The sequence below is a fragment of the Macrobrachium rosenbergii genome, chromosome 9 (assembly GCF_040412425.1).
Source record: "Macrobrachium rosenbergii isolate ZJJX-2024 chromosome 9, ASM4041242v1, whole genome shotgun sequence".
NCBI classification, from domain to species: domain Eukaryota; kingdom Metazoa; phylum Arthropoda; class Malacostraca; order Decapoda; family Palaemonidae; genus Macrobrachium; species Macrobrachium rosenbergii.
The window spans coordinates 25751821-25770401 of record NC_089749.1 but is presented as its reverse complement, the minus strand read 5'-3'; the positions used below and the strand labels follow the sequence as shown (position 1 = coordinate 25770401).

At 34.9% G+C, this 18581-nt stretch overlaps 1 long non-coding RNA gene across 1 annotated transcript in view; it reads left to right on the top strand.

Moving 5' to 3' along the window:
- The first annotated feature begins 452 nt into the window (after positions 1-452).
- Positions 453-18581, top strand: part of LOC136841617 (uncharacterized) — a 62471-nt gene continuing 44342 nt past the window's right edge. The window contains exon 1 of the long non-coding RNA XR_010854041.1: positions 453-746. This is a non-coding gene — a long non-coding RNA (uncharacterized lncRNA). The remainder of the gene's footprint in view (positions 747-18581) is intronic.

The following is an 18581-nucleotide window of genomic DNA, read 5'->3' as shown; positions in this document are numbered from 1 at the left end:
TCCGCCACTCTCTCTAGGCAGTCAGTGAGCGATGACAATTCCAAATGTAATTCATTATCAGTAAAACATTCATAAATGTAGAAACGGTTAAAAAACTCAAATACAAAATTTTGGTATAAAAATTTCATTCTACAAGTGCTATTTTCCTTTCTTGCCATGTGAATATACATGGCGGAAAAAATTTTCTGCCACTTCCATTATCTTCGAAGTGTGACGTCATCATCCGTTTCTCGGACGACTTTCCGCCAAAATCCTGCACTGGAAATCATTGTAAACGGTTAAACTTACAGACACGCAACATTAAATTAAATAAATTACTTATCAAATATTGCTTCTAATCATTACAATGGTCATTCATTACCAGCAAATAAATGTAGCTCAGATATTTTTTTTCCTGGAATATAGTTTTTCTTATCCTTTAGTAGTTTCGGTCTACTCTAAACGCAAGGTGCAGTGGCATGGGGGGAAGGGCGGAGCTGTTCAATTCACGTTGTCGTTGACGCGGATTCCATGGTTTTTATGTTTTTAAGTGAAAATATGGGACATTATGCGTCATTTATCAATTTCTAAGTAATCAGTACGCTTCGATAATAGACTAGAGAATCGAATATTTATTGAAATATGTTTCGATGAACCTGGTAAATCCGTTTTATGTTGCCCTCAATTCTTTTGCAGCGATTCAAAAACGCCGAAGTTGGACAGAATATTTACCAAACGTGGAGTACCGACTCTTAGTGATGTCTAAGGTAAGCAAGTTGACCAATCTTCTTATTTTTTAATATATTAAGCCTCCTGCTTAGACGTGCTTGCACGAAGGCCTGCTTTGCATTTGGAAAAGGTGTTCATGACGGGTGGCGGAGATTGTTCAGAAAATTATTTAACGGAATCGTTTGTTTTTAAGCTGTGTACAGTGACAGGGTAAACAGTTCATAGAAAATGGGTGATGTTACCAGTTATCAGGGAATTCGCGGATGGGCGTCGCGTTATTCGAAATGAAGATAGCCCATTAAAGTCACTCAGAAACTCGTGCAGCACCAATTGTTATAGGCTGCATGCTCATAGATTATGGTAAGATGATGTAACCCGAAATGGCAGGATAGTGCTAGTTAGGCTAGTTTTACGACGCTGAAGGTGGGTTTATTGTTGTCAAAATATCATAGCCTTAGTCAGCTACACTTGAACAAGTTATGCGGAAACAAATTTTGAGCAAATAAGTGCCCTTCAACCAGTGTGACAACCAGACTGCTATATTTCATAATACATGTATTTGGTATTACATCGATAGGCGTAGGCCTAAGTATTTGATTGGAGTAGACGGAATAATACCTACCGGTTTGCCTAGGCCTAATCTATAATTTGCAAACTACTTAGCTTGTCCGCATATTACACTGCAGAAACACGAGCTTAACTAGGCAACCAACAATAAAATAGCATTCAGGACTGATAACTTGAACATTTTACCGATAGGCTTGTTTGAGAGCTACGCCTTATCGATCGGATTACTGTATGCTTTACCCATCACCATGTTTTGTTTACGATATTCACACAAGTTCATTAATGAATGCGGGCAAGACCACCGAGAGACAAGGCCTGTTGCATATGACGTTGACCCTGGTCTGAAGCTAGCGATTCCTTCTCTCTCGATCTTCCTTCCCTTACATCATTTGAGTACGAGGTTTTCTCGTGGTTCCGTTGTTTTATTTTTTAATTGGACCGTAAAACTTACAGGCCGTAATGAAGTAGCGTGCCACGGATATATCTTGTGTGTTTTATTGGACGAACTTACAATGGTAAGTAGGTAAACTCAACACTAAAGTTCACTGCAACAAGTATTTGACTTTTGCCTCTGGATAACATGACGATAACTGGCGCTGAATAATCCTTCGGATTCCAGTGCTTGGTTTCAAGCCTAAATTTCATTTTCCATTCCGTTCCACAGGATAGCTTTTGACTGCAATATAGTCTGTATTCATCACACTAAAACCAGCCCTCCGTCAGGAGTACAAACAAACATACAATTAGGTTTGTCCGATAAGGTAACATAAGTTAGGCCTGTACAAGTATAGCCTACACCCAGGTATAGCATAAGAAGGCTGTAGCCAGAAAAAATTATTTAGGTAGGTGTTGTGAGCAGCAAGGTAAGCGCAATGTACAGAAAGATTGGTTTAGCCTAGATTGAATTTTAGTAGGAATTCATATAAACTAGACTTAACAGACTCAAATGGTAATTTTTCTTATGACTCCAGCCAGCCATTTCGAAAGCCTCCAGCTAGCCATTTTTGCATGAAAAACATTTTGGGTTTTTCATGCAAAAATGACTAGGAAATGATGGGCACTAAAAGAACCTAAAAATACCAACCTAACATAACCTGGGGGTGTTTACTGGTTACAGTTTTCCCGTATTATCTATGGAGGGGGTGGGGGGCTAGTATTGTCTTACCTTATAAATCGTAATTTGATTAATTATTTTCCTCTGTTATTAGGCTTTGCAAAGGTCATATATTGAGATGAAATTTTTTGTTTTGATGTGTTTTACCCTAGAAAAATATAAATTATAATGTGGGAGGTGGCTGGAGTGTTCCGAAAAATAACCGAATCTAACATAGGCTAACCTACGTCAAACAATTCCCAATGTACCCTGTCACAGAACTCCCATTGCAGGACTTAGCAAGCACTTTGGAAATGGCACAGACATAGAAGTTATAGGTTCATCACAAGTGGATGTACAGTATAGTGATCAGGAAATAGGCAAGTTACCATTGCTAGTAGTCAAAGGTAATGGACAAACCGTATTGGACCTACATTGGTTAAGGTGCATAAAATTAAACTCGCCTAGTATTCTAAGGCTACAGGTACAAAACAGAAGGGATGTCAATAACTAACCTAACCTCATGGCATTACTATGTTTTAATGCTCATATATACATGTACAGATATTAAAAGATCATCTTTCCTCTTCCACCTGAAGTACGGCACTTAAGAGATTTAAAGATTCCTACAGAAGTTCACGACACGAATATCATTGAGCAGATATTGAATAACTTGCAGAGAGCTGACATTGCTGAGTGTATTTCTAAAACCTGCAGTAGCATTGCTGTTATATAAGTAGTGATTTCATTTTTGGCAATAATTTTAGATGATCAGTCAACACTTGCCTCTGCTGAAATTCATATTTGAACAATTACAGTTAATGACTGAATAAATTTGTTTATTCATCAGACCTGGTAATATTGTCTTCTTTGTTTTGTAATTTTTCCCTTCAAAGTTATAGACTCTGAAATTCCTAATACTGATAAGGTACTCTACCATCCGGAGTGTGTCTCCAAACAGTTTACCCCAGCGTCAGAACAAAATGACTCAAATTTTCTGATGTACATTAAGAATAAATGTAAATCATTACTACCCAATGACAAAACAGTGGTACTGACGGTGGATGAAACTCACTTGAAACCATATTTTGATTATAAAGGCGGAAATTCAGTACGCTTGTCGAGATGTACCAGGAATAATCGGCTTGGCCAGAAAGATACAAATAAAACACTGAAGTTCCCACGGTTCTCCTTTGATGGAAATCATATGTTAGAAAATGAAATTCATTATGCACCATTCAGCTCTGAAAAAACTTCATGAGATAGAAGATGGTTTACTCTTGAAACATTATTGTAAACTATCATGAAAAGTATTCTCCTCACCCACCTTTGAGAAACAAAGTGTTCATTTAGCTTTACAAATAATCAGTGAGTATCTCATTCAAGCTTTACTAACTCTTGGAAAAAATCAGTGTTTCCCTTCTTATTCAGAAGTTGCAGGTTATGTAAAAAAAATTTTACATTACATTTGATGGACAACAGTGAATGTAAAATCCCCGTATAAAGGTCAAAGGTTGAATAATAAATATGCTGCTCCAATAAGTAATGAAGGTCATTGTACAAAAAAAAAGCAAAATTAATAATATTGGCGTCTAACGTTTTATTGAATCATTATTGTTCCCAAGAAAACAACTATATTGTAGCTAACAAAAAGTTGAATAAAAGAGAAAGTTAAAAACTTTAACTAGCAAATAATAGCTGTATGGAAGAGATAATAGAATAAGAGGAGAAAGTTAGGAACTTCATCTACCAAATAATTGCTGTATGTAAAAGACAATAATTAAGTTATTTCATTCACATAGGCTATAGTAGAGTAAACCAATGCACTGCCGTCTTGTAATTTGACGTGAAAACTATGTATAAACATTTTTTAATACAATATTAAACATGTTTGTACTTCGGTATATACTATATTGTAACTAAATAAATTGTTTTGGTTCAGTATTTTATATTAATCTCTTAACCTGTGTTTCGAGTTAATATTATTTGGTGTACACAAATTAGTGCGGACGAAAAAATTAAGGAAATTAACTTATTACCATGACTGGTAAACAACAAATTGTCAATGTTAGTGACGTTTTGTTTACATTTCTTTCGTCTCGCAAGGCAGTCAGTGCTAGCGACTCGGACTACCGTTGCTTACGTCACAAAACATCGAACAGGCCTTGTCTCTTGGTGGTCTCGATACGGAACGGTTCAATGTGAGATAGTTTTCTGATAAATCTCTCTCTCTCTCTCTCTCTCTCTCTCTCTCTCTCTCTCTCTCTCTCAAACGAATAGCCATATTTCATTACTAGTTATATAGGGAAGGGAGATAAAAAAAGATACGTATGTTCATATAAACACCTGCCATTTTATATATTTATGTATAAGACATGTGTACAGTAGCCTATGTGTTTATTATACAAATACAGATACACACGTATATATATATATATATATATATATATATATATATATATATATATATATATATATATATGTCAAGTATTAACCACAAATCATGAAAAGCGAATTTATTTACATGTCTAAGGAACTATATTCCTTCCTCTTCGTTTCTCATGTTTAGTGTACTTGGCTTGACGGCCGGAAATCTCGGTTAATACATGGTATGATGACAATGATATATATATATATATATATATATATATATATATATATATATATATATATATATATATATATATATATATGTGTATATTTAATAACAGAACCTCATTTAAACTGGATGATCTCTAGCGGAGATATTTATTCAGAAAATAACAGTCATCGTCTGGTATCCTTGAAAGCTTGTAACTTTTTCTGAATATCTCCGCTATATAGACACCATCCAGTTTAAATGAGGTCCTGTTATTAATTGTATTATTGCACAGAACAATTGTGTAAGTAATAAAGTCATATATATATATACATATATATATGTATATAAATTATATGTGTCCATGTGGTGTGTACTTTTGGATGAATGATGGATCAAAAGACCATCACAGACTCCTGGAAAATTCAGAAGTACAGTCATCAGTGTTTGTATAGTTTACCATTACACTGAAGAAGCGAATAATTCATGAAGTGGGAAGGATAGACGAGAGACAACCGCCCCCCAAAAAAGTATACAACCAAAATAGGTTCCGGCAGAAGACTTGCCATTAAGCTGAGAGTGACTGTGTTTATTCCTTCCTACTCCTTACCCACGGGAGCAATAATAATCTTTGTGCCTACTCGCATATTCACCCTTATTCCATTTCTTATCGTATATGCGCTGAAACCTCGACAAACAATTGTATAATAAGTAGTGTCAAGGTCAATGTGGAAGTTATGGATTATCCCACGAAAGAGCCAAGAGAGGATTTAAATACCCTCGGAAACCATAAAGCTCTGGACGACGCGACTTGAAGAAATTGCAAACTGAATCATGAAATAATCTTGTGGCAAGTTACGATGATATTCTTTTCCACTCTTTCTACTGATTTTGTTTTTCAAGAAATTGAGGTTTTAGTGCATATACGTTAAGAAATTAACTAAGGGTGAATTTGCGAGTAGGCACAAAGAGTATTATTGCTCCCGTGGGTAAGGATTAGGAAGGAATAAACACGGTCACTCTCAGCTTAACGGGATGTCGACTGCCGTAACCTATTTAGATTATACACTGTTTTATTATTTCTTGTGTATTTGTTTGCTCTCCTCATGAATTATTCGCCTCAATGTGACGGTAAACTATACAAACACTGATGATTGTAATTCTGAATTTGCCTAGAGTCTGTGATAGTCTGTTGAATCATCATTCATCCAAAAGTACTTCACTCACAGCTCTCAGTATCTGGGTAATTTTTAGCAACACTGTCGCTTGTTTACCAAAAGTAAGAAGGGATTTTTGGAACCAATCTGAACACACATACTCAAAAGAACTTCAAACAAGCCCTGTTCTTTACTTTGTTTTAATCTTAGATTTAATTTACTCTTGCATCTGTTGGCAATATTAGGCTCATCTTGAAGTCACTTGGGGTTGTAAGGATGTCTGGTAAACAGACATCATATTTGATACGTGCAAGTTTTCTTGAATTGCGGTGGTCAAAAAATACATGCAGTAGTACCGACTATCCCGCATTCAAATTGCCCTTGGGTCCACACAGAAGGCATCCAGATTTTGAGAAACTTATCATTCGTTTAGAGTACGATAAAATAACACATGGACATGCGAGCAAACACTTTATACGAAGTTCAATTTATTTTGTGCATCTAGCTTTCAAAATCACATTCACATGTGTGCGTGCAGAGTGCAAATAGCTTTTCAAACACTATGAATAAAGTGCTAATATTTGCTTCATTTCGTTTCGAGTTATAATCCTGAGGATTTTTGTGGATTGCACGGAATGTTTTCAGAAGATGATCCAGTGGGATTAACCCGTGTATGTCACTCAGTTTTAATATAGCATAGACTGATGAACAAGAGTTGGGCGTAGGGTCACTGAACAAATTTGTTCTTTAGATATATAAACACAGAAACATGCACTGCGTAAGCCGTACAGTCAAAAGTTTCCATAACTTGCTGTAATCCCTCAAAAATTATGCAAATAGTAGCACTAAACCGTCAGAGAAAAAACTAATGAAGAGCTTTCCTAATAAATCTCCCCACCCACCCAAACTCTCTCTCTCTCTCTCTCTCTCTCTCTCTCTCTCTCTCTCTCTCTCTCTCTCTCTCTCTCTCTCTCTCTCTCTCTCTCTCTCCTTCTTACGACGAGGGAGTGAAAAATTTGAATCCAACTCGACTTTTTTTATGTAAGGGCTAAGTATTTCTCTGTTTGTAAGTAAGAGCATTTGAGTTTCGAAAGAGAGATAAAGAGAGAACCAGACGATGTGGACTTAGGCTGATAGGAGACTGCTGTAAAAAAATCTTTTCACAGCAAGCAAGTTATTAATTTTCCGGTAGTCAAACACCTTATTAATTTGACTTCCAAAATTACACACATCAGTAATTCCTAAAGAGGTAATCTACTGGAGAGAGAAGTTATTTAAAATTTTGGTAAGGAACCTTCAGTTGGAATTAAAAGTTAAAAAAAAAAGAAGCTATGATCATTTCATAAAAAACAGCGCAATGATTTATTTTCATTTGAGATGACCATGGACCAACTGGCCGGCCACCTGAATACGCCCATGATATTAATGACTGTTATATAAATTTACTTTCGCTTGTTGTTTGAAGACAAATTTTCCTGTTTCAGTAGAACATAATTTTAACAAGTTGTCATGGCTTCTTACCGTTATTACTTACGTATTTCCAGGTATAGATTATGATTAGTACAGTAACCACTGATATCAAAATTGCTAAGGGTGGAATTTTTAGACCAATGCGGATGTTATTTGAAAGTACTCATTACAAATTTACTTTTTATTTTAGTCATGCATTACATTTTATCGTTCTTTTTTAAGAAGTACGTTTTCTATAAAACTTTCGAAGGGTGACTATATAAATAAGACTATCCTCAATCTGTGGCCGTATTTTTAACGCAGAAAATGTAAACGGGTAAATAAAGCGGGAAAGTTACAATTGCGGCTCCCGAATGTTTTTTCATACAAGAAACATGCCTTTAACCAGCGGCAAAAATCTCTAAATATGACATTGTCGTAAATATGAACTGTTTTTCTGTACAAGATACCATCTTTTCTGCATAACATCCCCGATCAGGTAGAATTACCCATTAATTGGTATGATTTTGGAATTATAAAATTTGCTTATTTCCTTGTCATCATATTTATTACAAGTATTTTCAGTTTGTATTGAGCCTCATGTGATGTAATTTGTCAACAATTTGTAATTACCACATTAACCAATTGCCACCTTTTGTAGTTAGGGTAAGCTACACTAAGTCAGGATATGGTTTATCTGTGAATAATGTTGTTGGTTATTATTTACATTACATGGAATTTTCGTCTAATGTACTCCAGCTCGCTAACGTTCATATTTTTTATGTAACCACCTTCCCAATCGATCCTGTACCGGCTCTTCATGAATCTCATCATAGCCAGTCAGGTACATATCAATTATCTACTGAAATTCGATTGTGGTCGATTATTCATAATTACGAAAATGATAGAGGCAGTACCACATAAGACTTAATACAGTCCTTTGAAGAAAAATGTATAAGTTCTTCGTCTTATCAATAATTATACATTTACGATGGAAGTCATCTAGAAGAAAAGTTATTCATTTATACGAGGTAAATGAATGTTCTGTCTTCCGATTCTACTTGAAGCTAAAAGATTATCAAAACTGGGAAGTGCATGCAAAAAATAAACTGCAGTTAATTTGATAAATTCCATGTGACTGAAGGCAAAAACGAATTATGTTATTTCACCCACAGGTAATACTTAAGTCCAAATCGAATATATAGTTAATATCTGTAGGCATCGTTGTTAACTCTCCTACTCGGTTTCGTGCAATGTTCGTGTTCATATTTGTCCTTAATTAAGAATGTCATTCATTTTAAATTCGCGATAGAATACCAATTTATCCCACCCATATCCCCATATACTGAAACCTACGAGTATTCATCTGCCTTAGGGAATTTTTCCCATTTTGTAAAGGATTCAAAGTTTATGTGGAAGGCATGGTCAGGCTCACGTCAATCGTTTTTTTACAAGCAGGAGATAACTTAAAATGTTGCTGCTTGGGCTAGGGTTTCACAAATATACAAATAGCATGGTAGAACGTTAGTTTGAGCTCTAAGCCTGACCAATAAAATGCAGTGCCAGTAAGATAGTGATGATAAAAAGGGCAAACGCTTATGCCACATGTTCATTTCCATATATTTCATTTCCATGTACAACAAATCACTAAACACTCATCTGTGTCCCTTGGTCTTCAGATTAAGTTCTAAATTAATAAATGAATTAGCTGGAATTCCAGCGCTCGCTGCACGTTCTTCATTAGTCTGTAATCCAATTTTTTAACGCTTTAAATGTCTAATTAGCAGCAGGGAAAAGAAGTAAGTCTTTGAGGTGACGCACAGTGCCTTTAGGATCGAGTATGGTCACATATGATTACCTTCCATGGTTCATCTCCACCCACCCACGTAAGACCTGTGGAAGAAAGAAAACGGCAAGATAACTGCGTAGGTAGATCTGCGGGCAAACTCCCGCCCTCCGATCCTTAGCCCACAAGAATAGCAAGTCGTGTGCCAGTAAAAATCTAATGTACATTGACTTGCCCCTTGAGTTCATATAGGTAATAATTTATAAAGAACTATAAGTACTCATAATCCTCCACAATAGCAAATTTACAACCCATGACCTACGTTTTGGAGAATCTGTGTCAAATAAAACCGTCTTTTGGATGGAAGTGTTAATAATTTTTATAATAGCTGTTGGTTTAGAGGAAATCCTATAAATATCAGAGTGTACCGGAAGAGAACATGAATTTTTATATAAATGTTCAGTAATATAGACTCGATATGTAGTTAGGCGGAGTCAGGAAAATGGCATCATGAATAAGGAAGTACCGTTGTTATTATTCTATTAATGGTCTTCTTGACGCATGTATCAGTCAGAATTAGTTATTTTCGTTAGTTAATATTTCAATATAACATTTTTATAAACATTAGTGCATTGATTACAAACCTATTTATGTACTTCTCTCTTTGATGTTGCGATTCTCTTTTGCGAAAGGCTATATAGTTCAAAATTCTGAGGAACTTTGCTGTTACTCTCGGCCTTCGCTAGTCTTTATTATATATCACTGGCGGTTTCTTTCTTCAATGACATTTGCCAAGAGGCTCTTCTGTCTTTTTGTTAACTTCAACATACTCCACTTGGTATTTTCATTGATTCAAGAGGCAATGAGGCCTTCGCCTCTTCTATAACTAACTTGGTGGAATGGTTATTGAGCATACAGTAGGCTTCTCTCTTATAATCAAAATCGTATATCCAATATTTTGATGTAATCCTTTGTGGAAATCTTTCCTCTGTGACCACTCTTCCTTTTCTGTCACCTGTTGAGCCTCATCGCCTGTTTGGTCAAAGCATGGTTGGTAATCAAACTCAGTTCTTTTCAGCTTCAACTACCATGGCTGTATTTTTGCTCCAGTACCGGAATTTCTGAAGTCTAACCCACAGTGACTGAAATATTATGCACCATCTTTCTCTCGAAAATTCTCTCTTTAATCCCTGAGTCCTTCACTCCTAATCTACCGCTTAACCAACAGAGAGGGTACAGCAGTCTTTAACAATAACATTTAGTAACTCTTGTACTTTGCTTCAGAATTTTTAGATTTTCCAGATAATTAAACGAAATCTGACATTTCTATCTGTCGTCCTAAAGTTACTTAGGCTCGTATATTCTTACAGTAAGTTCAGATGATTTTTATATGACCAGAAATCATCCAGGCTGGGTAATATTCTAGCATAACACCATGGAAGAGATTGCTTAAGAAACTATGGTATACGGAATAAATTGTCGTGTGAAAAAATGCGCAGAGAAAAACGTTTTCGTTCAGAATTCCAATACCTACTTCTTAGAAGACTGCAGTGGAAACAATTGCACCCCTTGGTCAAGCGATCTCACGTAGCACAGGTAACAAGCGTCCAGGGAGCTGTAAATTCGCTCGTTTCCTTTTTGTTTATTGGGTCTAAAGGCGGTTTCACATGGCCATTAAATAGTATATACTAGGGCATCAGTTATTTTTTACTCTTCGATGGTCGTCTCTGTTGGTTGGTCAGAGTCCAGAAGTCCTCACCAGAAAGCTTATGCCATTTAACGCTTTACCACATTTACACGCTGTCTTTAGGCAAGGGCCCGTGGTGTCATGAGCCACTTAATCCACAGCAGGACCCACTAAGACCAAATAACCAACCGTGGATGGTAGTATTGTAGATATTGTTTGTCTTCTCACGCAACAAAATCAATAATTATTTCTTCATTGCCATAATAATGATTATGAACGCGTCCGTAAATTTCACACAGGAAAAAGTTTATACTCAGTGGCTCCCAAGATTAAGAATGTAATTAGTTGATTATTTTTAGTATTTCATGTCGCGATAAAACATACTGTGGACTATAAAAGGTTGAAAACTCCTCTGCCCGGCAGAGCTTCATTAGTTTAATTTTTTGCTTTCAAGGCAAGCAAGTTTAAAATTTTATACGATCCAGAAAATAAATAAAAGTTCCTTTTAAGAAAAGGATTAAACTGGATCATAATCTTATTAACATTTCTCAAAAATCGCTTTGGGTATCGAGATGAGACTGTTTGCCCCTTGGTTTGTGTATATATTTTATTTAAATTTTTTTTGTCTAGAAAATTTTTAATGAGAAATCTCATTATCCTTTCTTACTGAGAGTCAACCATAAACCAAGGATTTAGAATTACATTACAGCGATGATCCATATTCAGCACATCAGGAAAGATGTGTGGTGGGACTTCCATTGAAAAAGTAAGACAGATGACAGAATGGTTGATAGGGAAGTAGCAATGTGGTTATACAAGAAGACATTGTACGGATCAAATTTCATTACGAAACAGTTATGAGAGAAGTTTAAAAATAAAGGAGAAAAATGTATGTGACAAAATAATATGAACATGAAAAACCTCACGATTGAACTGGCAGAGTTAATGTAGGCAGCACTGAGGATGTGTCGTGTCGCAAGTAAACTGTGTGTTAGAAGATGTCGACTAGAGAGTGTCTAGACTGGTGTGAAAGTAGGCCTGTTCAATATCTTAAAGGAGAAAGTGATGCGAGAAATCAGAAAGAAAGGACAGCACATGTGGGGGCAAAGTTATAAGAAAATGGGCATAATTGAAGTTTGGATTGGTTGATGTTTGCAGATAATACAGTATTGATTGAGGATGGTGAAGAGGAACTGCGGAACAATTAGGCTAAAAGAGATTGAAAGTGTTTGGAAGAGGAGAGAGAAGTTAATGTGAATAAAGCAATTGTAAAAGGTGACTGTAATGTGAGAGAAGATGTGAATCACACTGCAGGGATGTAGTTGTGCGTATGCAAAAGATATGGCAGACAGAGACCAAAGTTGGAAAATAAAAAGAGATTTCTGAGCCTACCCTCCTTTATAGAAGTGATTTGAGTTTACTTAAGTAACATAACAAAGATATATTATCAAATCCAGTTTCATAACAGGAAGCTTCTGTAAAAAAAATGAAAGTTAGCCAAGAGTGTATAAACTCATTCCATATATATCAAAAGAAATAATTATGTAGAATGTATAGATTCAAAGGAGGCTGGTTTATCTAAGCCTGACAGAAAAAGTACCTACATAGAAAAATGAAATTTGTAAATGGGGCACTGACATTGGATGCTCATGAGAGTTCTGCTCCTCCTCTTTCCTACTTGTCACGTGTGAATATGTTCTTTGGCACTGTCACCTTATCATGTATTGTGTAAAATTTTACCACTAAGTAGTTCCTCGTTGGGAGGGTGGGTTCCGTTCTCAGCTAGCACTCTGCTGGCCGCGAGTTCGAATCTCCAACCGGCCAATGAAGAATAAGAGGAATTTATTTCTGGTGACAGAAATTCATTTCTCGCTATACGGTGGTTCGGATTCCACAATAAGCTGTAGGTCCCGTTGCTAGGTAGCCAGTTGGTTCTTAGCCACGTAAAATAAGTCTAATTCTTCGGGCCAGCCCTCTCTAGGAGAGCTGTTAATCAGCTCAGTGATCTGGTTAAACTAAGGTGTACTTAACTTTTACCACTAAGTATTAGTCCTCTTGAAGCAGGATCCAGAGAAGAAAAGACGAAACCAGTCAAGATTCAAACTTTCATTTTTCTCTGTTGTACATTTGCATGTATACATCACGTGTTCTGAATTTTCTAAGCATATATGTATATGTAGACGCGTACTAACTCGCACACAAACATATATACAGTATATATATGTAAATATATATATATATATATTATATATATATATATGTATATATATATGTATGCATATACATATGTATATTATATACAGTATATGTTTATATGTATAGTGTATATATATATATATATATATATATATATATATATATATATACATATATATATATATATATACATATATATATATATATATATATATATATATATTTTGCTTGTCTTTATTAATGTAAACCCTAACTTTTCCGAAGTTATGATGATTGCCATATACAAATATACCGAGAGAGAGAGAGAGAGAGGTGGGAAGAAAATGAAGAGGTAACCATGAGGAAAACAATCTATAATTCACGACACAAAGCCTTAGAGGATCACGGAAAACCCCAACGAGTCACCGGTTTCCAAGTATCCATCAGGGTAATGCTTCCTCCCTTGGCAATAACGAATCCGGCAGGGGGCAGGCGGGCTATAGGAGTGCTTTCGTAGTAATGTTGTGGGAAATTTAGTGTTTGTAACCTGTAATAGAATACAGATCTTCTGTTAGTTTCCTCTGACTAGGGAATGACGTATATATGAGACGATGCATCAGGGGTAGCTGGTGCAGGTGAAATGGTAGGTAAATCATTTAGTCTAGGTGTAACGCTTTCGTGATGGTGCTCATTAAGTTTCTTCCCCTTTCACTTTCCCTAGCTAGCTTTATTTATTTCTTTTTTTTTTATAACAAAACATATAACAGTCGTTAGTCACTCAACCGAAAAATCCTCAGTGAATTGCTTTGACATTTACTTTATGGTGTCACAACTAGGATGCGTTCATCTTTCAAGTTAATATTCATTAAGTAATGATCCATCAAATAACCCGGCGTCACGTGACCACGCCCTACATTTAACTTTGTTTATGGCGAAGGAACCGCACGCACACATTTAAAGAAGTCAAACGCATCACATCTAACTTCGCCAGGAGGCATCTACGTTGCGTCGTGCATATCTGCATTTCCTTTATAGATACCAAGCACATCCGCCTGGAGGTCGCGTCTCGGTAAATCGGTATGCGGCTTCGTTGCAGGTTCTTCGTCATGGCTGTAGTCATGCTACCCTGCACATGGCGATCAGGCGCACTTGCAGTGGGGGAAGATGAGTCGAATGTCGACGGATTTCCTCAGGGATGGATCTCAACAATACAATATGTTCGGTTGATACCACGTAGCATACGATGTTAATTCTGTGTGTGTGTGTGTGTGTGTGTGTTTCTGTGTATACATGTATTATCTATATGAAACAGTTATACATGCATACTTATATATATATATACATATATTTACACATATATATATACATATATATATCTATACATATATATACACACACACACACACATATATATATATATATATATATATATATATATATATATATATATGCATGTATATGTAAATATACATGCCAATATACATCTTATAAATGTTTAATTCACTCGTATGTATGTCATCAGCCTGTTCTCTAAGGATTTTGTGCGTCTAAAAACTATTTTTCTAAACGCTTATTAATCACTTAAATTATTCCTTCAAAAGATTATTGAAATAAGTCAGTCATCGTTCTTTTAACAACTTTAATGCCTCTTTGTACTTAAAATAGTCAAGGCAAAATCTCTCCTATATTCTGTAAGTTACAGATTCTCTTGTGGATGCAATTAGTGACGCAAGTGTATACAGGAGATAAAACAAGGCAAAGAATCTGCCAGCAATAAATAACATACCTTCGAAGTTTACCATCATCTCTTATTCTTCACTCGTCTCATTGAAGGTTACCGTCATTCGACACGGTTCTAAATATGGTTAGTGTCAGACTTTTTCTTCCTTTTCCTAACTGCTCTATCGTTATTGTGATTCAGTGTAATTTTAAGGAAGGGTAAACATGACGTGACATATGCCTATTTAGCCGTGCCTCGCTTCGCTTCTGGAACAATTTTTTCCTTTACTCGTACTACCTGCCACAGGTTTTCTGTTACTAAACGAATTTTTTGTTCGCTTTCATGGTGGAATTAACATTATTTCATATAGAGCTTAAAAATCATAATAATTTTCACATTTATCGTACCATCTCAGTTTCCTCGAATCATGTAATCTCAAGCTTATAGGATAAACGATGCTTCACTGATGTGAAAGTGCTGAAATTGTTAGTCTCCCTCTGTAGCTTTACTACACACACACACACACACACACACACACACATATATATATATATATATATATATATATATATATATATATATATATATATATATATATATATATGTGTTTTATATATATACATATATATACTGTATATATATATATATATATATATATATATATATATATATATATATATATATATATATATATATATATATATATATGAATTCATGAAAAACGTTGCCCATAGAAGTATACAAATGAAGTGAAGGAAGCGCAGCGTTATATTTCGGGAGTTGCTGCTTCCTCTTCAGACAAGTTATGGGTCACAAGATGTTTATATATATATATATATATATATATATATATATATATATATATATATATATATATATATATATATATATATATATAGATGCAACAGAATAATTCCGTGGAAAGCGGAGTCGAATAAGGAACAGGTAGACCAGTACTTGAGAAACATTCTTTATTGCGACTAGTTTCGAGTTCTAACACACCCCATCATCAGGCATCTAAAATAACAAATAAATACAATGAAAAAAAAACACTCATTAAAATAAAATAAAATTAAACATCAGAACTAACTACCAAGAATTAAAATTGAACAGTACCGTTTAACCTATAAAAGCAAGAGTCAAGAGAGGAATACAACGCAAATACAAAGATAGTTGCAGAAAATAGACACAGAATTAAAAACAAAAAACTCAACTGACCGTTCATTATTACAGAGTGATGGTTTTTCTTTGATGGTATATAATGTTTCAATTGTGGTTAGCTCCACATCACTAGAACGACTGGCTAATATAGAAAAAGAATCTATATTCAGAGGATGGTCATGTTGATGGCAATGCTCACGAATGGCACTAAATGCTTGTTTGTTAAGTGGCCTGTTTGTTCTAATTGATCGGCCTAGGTGTTCAAAGGCCGATCAATTAGAACAAACAGGCCACTTAACAAACAAGCATTTAGTGCCATTCGTGAGCACTGCCACCAGCATGACCATCCTCTGAGTATAGATTCTTTTCTATATTAGCCAGTCGTTCTAGTGATGTGAGCTAACCACAATTGAAACATTATATACCATCAAAGAAAAACCATCACTCTGTAAAAATGAACGGTCAGTTGAGTTGCTTTGTTTTTAATTCTGTGTCTATCTTCTGTAACTATCTTTGTATTTGCGTTGTATTCCCTCTCTTGACTCTTGCTTTTATAGGTTAAACGGTACTGTTCAATTTTAATTCTTGGTAGTTAGTTCTGATGTTTAATTTTATTTCATTTTAATGAGTGTTTTTTCCCCCCATATTGTATTTATTTGTTATTTTAGATGCCTGATGATGGGGTTAGTTAGAATCTCGAAACTAGTCCTCACAAAAAGAATGTTTTTGTTTTGGTCTACCTATTCCGTATATATATATATATATATATATATATATATATATATATATATATATATATGTATATATATATATATATATATATATTTATATATATATATATATATATATACATATATATACTGTATATATAATATATATATTATATATATATACACACACACACACACATATATATATATATATATATATATATATATATATATATATATATATATATATATATATATATATATATATATTTATATTTATATTTATATATATGCAACAGAATTTAAGTGTCCTTAGCTGACTGGACGCTTGTGCTGGATTACCTGTAAAGCCTGTATAAAATTTGTCACAGTCGAGGTAGAACATTTTATATACAACGATTTCTTTAGGATTTGGTTTTCGTTGAACATAACAGCAGTTTTAGGACACCTGAAAACAGAAGGAGTGGCACGTCCAAGGATTTTTCCTAACTATAATGTTTTTTTTTTCAAATTATCTAGCTAGGTATTTTCCATTTCCTTTTTCTTTCTTTTAAGGATTTTAATGCATGACTACAATATAATTGTGTATTTATGCTTAACTTGAGAGGTACTATAGATTTGGTTGGATTTATAGTCCAGTACTTACAAATTTATATACAGAATATTTTGAAACTGTGACGATAAGTTCCATAAAACCCAAGGACATGATCTTGATGAGATATGTAGACAATATCTTGACGGTCTGTATTCCTATTTAAGGGCGATTTTATGAAGTATCAATTTCAAAATGGAGGTGGGGAATGAACAACAAAAATCCTTGTTTAGACGTCTTGACCACTGGCGGAACACATAACATAAATATAGAGTATATAGAAGTCAGTTGTCAGTTAAAATATTTCACTTAATATAGGGTTAGCCTGCAATTTTTCCCTGCGAGCGCTTAGGATCTGATCTCCAAAATATCTGGAAACGCACAAGCGAGAACTTGAAAAATTTAACTTGTCACCCGGTTAGACTTAACTTCTGACGCTAGTTCATGGGATTAAATCAATCTGTTATTAGCTACTTAGTCCGAAGTTTGGCGGCAAGATGGTAAAAGATGTAGAAAAAGTGTACGCTTGAGTCTGACATCGCCTTTACTTCGTGAATTTACCTCCCATTCCTCATAGTTCAAAACATTCTATTACCTTTCTCACAGTCCAGTAGCTAACCCATTGCCTTTGCAACAGTTCTTATTCTTACCAGACAGTTATTCTTTGTTTTTTTTTTTTTTACTAATTCTTACGAGCCCCGCTTTTCCCATTTTGCTTTATAAAAGCCAAAAAGCTTGTTCTCTCTCTTAATATAGCACGTCTCCTTCCACCTGTACCACAATTAAATTATTAGAAACTAATAACCCAAGCAGCATTTCCCACTAATAAGAGAAGACAACCCTTTACAAACAAACCTTCGTCGTTGGACAGTATATTGACTGTGCCCAAGAAAAAAAATATCTCAGGTATAACAAAAACATTCTTGTAAAAACTCCAATATCAAGATTGCGTCGAGCATCTCAAAATAACCGCCTTTTACAGAAAAAATTCACTCTCCTTGAGAAATTGCAGATCAAGTTCCCAAGGAGAAAATGAGCCCTTTACATAACCCAAATAAATCTTTGAAAAACTAACATCCAGGACCAACACTAAATAATGGTCATGAAGGAAAGTATTTATGACATTGGAATGCAGCGCTATAATTTCAAAGGCAGATTTATCACTTCCATTATCCGAACAGTTCAAGGCAATTCTGAA